We start from the raw sequence: 5776 nt of genomic DNA, 5'->3' as shown, positions 1-5776 counted from the left end.
GGGGATCCCTGGCACGGGATTCTCTCTGACAATGGCATAAAGTAGGGAGTATCCATTTTTTTTCTGTAAAGGTCCAGAAAGTAAATATTCTAGGCTTTGCAAGCCAATATTGTCTCTCTCAAAACTACTGAACTCTGCTGATGTAGTATGAAAGCAACCATCGATACTAAATGAATGAATGAGTGTAGCAGTGTTCCAATAAAACTTTATTAATGAATATGGAACTTGACTTTTCAATAATTTTCAGACCTCATGAAATATTCTTCCTGTTTTGATTTTTAACCATTTTAAAATATAAAAACAATTCCTAGCTCCAAAGACATTAAAAAACAAGGATGTTTTGTAAAATATTTGGTAATTATTCTCTGTGATATAACTCAACTATCTCTAATTCGTCATGCATCAGCAATTCCAAATCATTCTAAGCCCCTCTGTGTTTGGAGTATGCATAACCACTTGGATGAGGCCCAGATACTTACTTTCTGGGGTGACAGATCATAAAATTAAGAAGTCACTTTCTAGGCCTGAAAGTCTGAGATTTGGTGGATAAATCCCATTCTAACGTTGGAGTTTGGTGATATGCTGGAACAATTAAATGCACGTAGCCTGCTCTTTCGGGGGCAGCATTCTAAAGAATCATCCTAGGGGTGCATTTTCTGGCTCTAACCAACCCTTCTTCCCCAAAAAGTCACTGCTTTAGTGAATCCTAATCATTTGCAGTGCATGAGAGATGAGAGAAAAATATGAATGGAGATGTAGCAGTGCTGACATTAACATATTAGTACTTATAAGTTCTCAAATGGGTTAATCCTTTGCAAATATATTTTTAGTGTAAAAAACTTCTACATAGAATGCAAAATAGCAATCTCAAAAAAATTCTGAGACTGTTAGAAGCTGCTATTTTATGTATTTTTTTACCAGTAGAAAAAATGAAAGTAAAACCTGTCTAATTTCTCATTTCTGTTTATTCTTTGACCTTCTGAAGTGTGAGCTGTAAATGTTTCTTCCAATTCAGATCTGATTGAACACCTGTTTGGTCAGACAGCTATACTTACTGCAGATACACAGGTGAATAAGGCATCAGTCCCCTCTTTAAGTTGCTCAAAATCTATGTAGAAGGTGGGCTACACCTTCTTGCAGTCATGCCAATACGAATCGAGGTGGCTGACTGCTCCAAGTATCTCTATTTCTCCTCCCTTCTCTGGTCCCACCAGTCCTAATCCCTATTTCCTCAGGATTTTTCCAGTGCTCTATGAATTCTTTTCCTGTGTCTCCTACTTCTTACGAATCTCTCATGAATTCCCAAAGCCCACGTCCTTAAAAAGGAAGACTCAGCTGGGAAAGACCCCAGGGAACCCAGGACTAATTCTAAACTAATTACTCAGCACACACTTCCCGTATCTACCTAAGCACCAAAATAACACTCTAAGAGGAAAGAACACAGAGCAGGTGGTAAGACACCAAATAAAGAAATAGCACTAGCCAGCGACTATTACCTGAAATTGCATCTTTATGCAAGCAGAGGGCGGGTTTGGCAGATTCAACTCATTTCAAGGTAGGCAAACCTTTGCGACAGTTCTAATAAGCCTCCCCTTGCAGTCATTCCCTGAGCTGAAACATGTAAAGGGTAAAGACTTAGCTCCAGGAGACTCAACTTGCTAGATTTTCTGAGCAAGGCATCTATTATAGTTTTGTTCTCGTAGCAACTACTGCGCTGGTCCCCAGCAGGGTCCCGAGGACTTTACTTTTGAAGTATCATAAAACTTTTCCTTGCTGTGAAGGAGCATAGAGCTTTCCATCAGCCACAGAAGATAAACTTTTCCTCCCTCACTCTCTCTGGAGAAAACTCTGAACTCCAAAGGAAAAAAATAACCCATTATTTTCTAAGTTTGTAGTGGGTTTGCTTCTGACAAAGGCACAGTAAATCCTTAGGAGAAATAGATATCACTTGATTAAAACTGTGGGCAAGGTCAGGTTTAGGGAGAACTGTGAAGTAGAAATATCATCCGCATTGTCCGAGCCTCTGCTTTGGGCTTCTTTCATCCCTTTGGGCAACCCTATTCTTCTGAAGCTGACTACTCCATGCTCTTCTCCACTCCACAAAGAACTGTCAGCCCTACGGAAAGGACAGCCATTGCTGGGCAACAGGGACCTGAAAGTCAAACCTGATTTTGTCTCTGATATATTGTACTTAACCCATCCTGGGGCAGGGGGGTGGGGGGAGATGAATGCTAAAAATACCTAAAAGTGTAGAAAAAAATTAACAAACACTCTTTAAAATACAGACCTAAACTATGAAAAAAGGAAGAGAAATCACCAGGAACTAAAAACAAGGAGGAAAAAGGAAACTAAAATTATAAATGAATTGGGCTGATGGCCCCTAGCGTTCTAAATTTCTTGTGTTGTAGCGTTGGGATCAGTCAGCTACCCATGTTGAAATTTTAAAGGTAACCTCTGAAGAACTAAAATAAAGCATGTATCTTCTAACCAGGAAAATTGAACTTAAAAAGCTCATTATTCCATAAGCAGTAAGGAAAGAAGAAAAAAGGCATATCTTTAAAGTACACATTTAAAGAAGAAAGTTCAATATAAATGCATCATCATAATAAAAATCAATTAACTAAATCTGCCAGTTAAAGGGAAAAGATTTTCAGGCTGGAACTTTTTTTAAAAGCCAACTACATGCTATTTCTTTTTTATTTATTTATTTATTTATTTATTTGACAGAGAGATCACAAGTAGGCAGAGAGGCAGGCAGAGAGAGAGGAGGAAGCAAGTTCCCCGCCGAGCAGAGACCCCGACGTGGGGCTCGATCCCAGGACCCTGGGATCATGACCTGAGCCGAAGGCAGAGGCTTTTTAACCCACTGAGCCACCCAGGCGCCCCACTACATGCTATTTCTATGAAAGGTGTTGTTAAGATAAACTAGTTAGAAAACGTTAAAAGAGGAAAGGGTAAAAGTTAAAAAAAAAATTAGAAGAAGAAAAAAATTAAATTTAAAAAAAAATTAAATTAACTGCAAGACTAAGGAATCATGGGGAGAAAGCCATGAGTTCCGTGCTTTGCTTTCTCCTCCTCTGGAATTCTGCTGTTCTCCTTGGTACATGAACTTGGTCCTGGCTGGATTTCTTGTTGATCTTCTGGGGGAGGGGCCTGTTGTAGTGATTCTCAAGTGTCTTTGCCCAAGACAGAATTGCACCAGGGGCTGGGCTCTAAGTAATCTGCTCGGGTTCACTTTCGGGAGCTTTTGTTCCCTGAACACTTTCCGTAGAGTTTCAGAGGATGGGAATGAAAATGGCGGCCTCCCAGTCCCTGGCCCAGAGGAGCCTAGAGCTCTGGGCCCCACTCCTCAGTGCTCCCTCAGAGAAAAGCGCTCAATCACTGTCTCCCCCGCCTCTGGCCGCACTTGGAGAAAAGTGCTCAGTCACTCCTGTCTCCCTGGCCTCCGGCTGTGCTCCGAGCTCACCCAGGCTGTGACCAAGTGTCTCTGTCTCTGGCACATAGCTCCACTTGGAGTTTCCGAACCCCACAGATGCCTGAGCTCCTCTAGGGGGTGTCTCCCCAGATATTGTGGGGACCCCACTCACAGAGCAGTGGCCTGTGCCACAGATTACAGTTCAAGGTAACCCCGAGCTGAGAGCTCACTCCTCGGCTTTGTTGCTGTAGCCGGCTTCCCCGCTCTAATACCTGTGAGCCCTGCGACACTCAGACACCCCCGATCCTTCTGTGACCCCGCGGGACCTGGGGCCATGCTGAGCCTGAGTGGGCTTCACCCCAGTTTAGCCTCTGGAGTGATGTCCCTCCATGGAGCAGACTTTTAAAAGTCCTGATTTTATGCTCCGTTGCTCCGCCGCTTGTCGGGAGCCGGCCCCTCCCCGCCGCGGTCTATCTTCCCGTCGCTTTGGATTCACTTCTCCGCAGGTCCTACCTTTCAGAAAGTGGTCAATTTTCTGTTTCTAGAATTGCTGCTCTTCTTCTCTTCGATTTCCCATTGGATTTCCTGTTGGATTTGTAGGTGTTTGCAGTGGTTAGATAAGCTATCTAGCTGATCTCCTGCTACCTGATGTCGTCTCAGCCTGCTACTTCTCCGCCATCTTGACTCCTCCACTCTACATGCTATTTCTAAAAGATACATGTAAACAAAGAGAATCATAAAAATTAAAAGTAAAGCATAGAAAAAGATATACAACTAAAGCAAAAGCATAGAACAAGGTATGTATGACACACACAGAAAAAAAGTACTAACTAAAAAAAGCTAAAATAGTCATAACGATGTCAAACAAAACAGACACTAAGACAAAATGTTTTAAGAGGGTAAAATGTCATATAAAAGATACATGATATTCATATAAAAAACAAATCTTAGAGACTTTTTGAAGAAAATATAGATTATCTCTGAAACCTCCACATCAAGAGGAATTCCTTAAACAAGGGAAACAGTCAATTAAAAATTGATTCATTAAAAAAATTCATTTCCAAAATTATCCCATTACAAAATTAAAAGAAAAGCTAAAGTCTGGGTCAAGATATTTGTGAACAGTGAAAGTTTAGTATGCTGAAATATAAAGAAATCAATAAGCAAAAATAAATAATTCAATGGGAACATACACAAAAGAGTTTTGTCTGCAATTCAGAAGCTAGAAACCTGAAGCCTGACTGACCAATAAACATATGAAAAAAAAATATTCAGCTAAACATACTTTTAGTGTACTATTTAGCAATCGGGCTTTTTGGTATTGACCAAAAGGAGCTGTAAATTTGTGTCCACGCAAAAACCTGCACACAGATGCTTATAACAGATTTATTCATAGTTGCTAAAGTTTGGAAGCAACCAGGATGCCCTTCAGTAGGTGAATGTATAAAGGAACTGTGGTACACACAGACAATGGAATGTTATTGAGCACTGCAAATACATGAGCTATCGAACCATGAAATGACTTGAAAGAACCTTCAAGGCATATTACTAAGTGAAAAAAGTCAATCTGAAAGGGTATCCATTATATGATTCCAACTATATGACAGTCTAGAAAAGGTAGACCCACGGAGAGATAGTAAAAAGATCAGTGGTTGCTAGGGGTTGGGAGTGAGAATCTAAATAGGCAAAAGATTTTTTTAGGGCAGTGGAATTCCTCCATATGATACTGTAATGATGGTTGCATGTCATTAGACATTTGTCCAAAGCTATTGAATGTACAATATCACGAGTAAATTCTAATGTAAACTGTGGACTTTGGGTGATTATGATGCATCAGCGTAGGTTCATCAGTCACAATCAAAGTACCCCTCGGGGAGATGATATTGACAATGGGGGAGTCTATACATGATGTGGGTAGGAGACATAGAAGAAATCTCTGTACCTTCTGCACAAATTTTGGGGAACCTAAAACTGCTTTAAAATATAGTCTTTTTTTAAAGACTCATTTATTTAGAGAGAGAAAGAGAGAGGATGCACACATATGTGCATAGGGAGAGGAGCCAAGGGAGAGAATCTCAAGAAGACTTTCTGCTCAGCTCAGAGCCCCACACTGGGCTGGATCCCTCAACCTGTGACATCATGACCTAAGCTGAAATCACTGGTCAGTCGCTCAGCTGCCTGACACACCCTGGAAGCCCTCTAAAAAATAGTCTTAAAAATATATATCTGTGTGTGTGTGTGTGTGTGTGTGTATAATTTAACCTAGAAATAAAGGTACAAGTTACAACCACTATATCATTTCACGCTGATCAGAATGGCAATTGTTGAAAACCCTGACAATGCAAAGTGTTATCAAAAATG

This window comes from Martes martes, assembly GCF_963455335.1.
Source record: "Martes martes genome assembly, chromosome: 2".
Lineage (NCBI taxonomy): Eukaryota > Metazoa > Chordata > Mammalia > Carnivora > Mustelidae > Martes > Martes martes.
Note: the sequence above shows the minus strand (reverse complement) of the source record.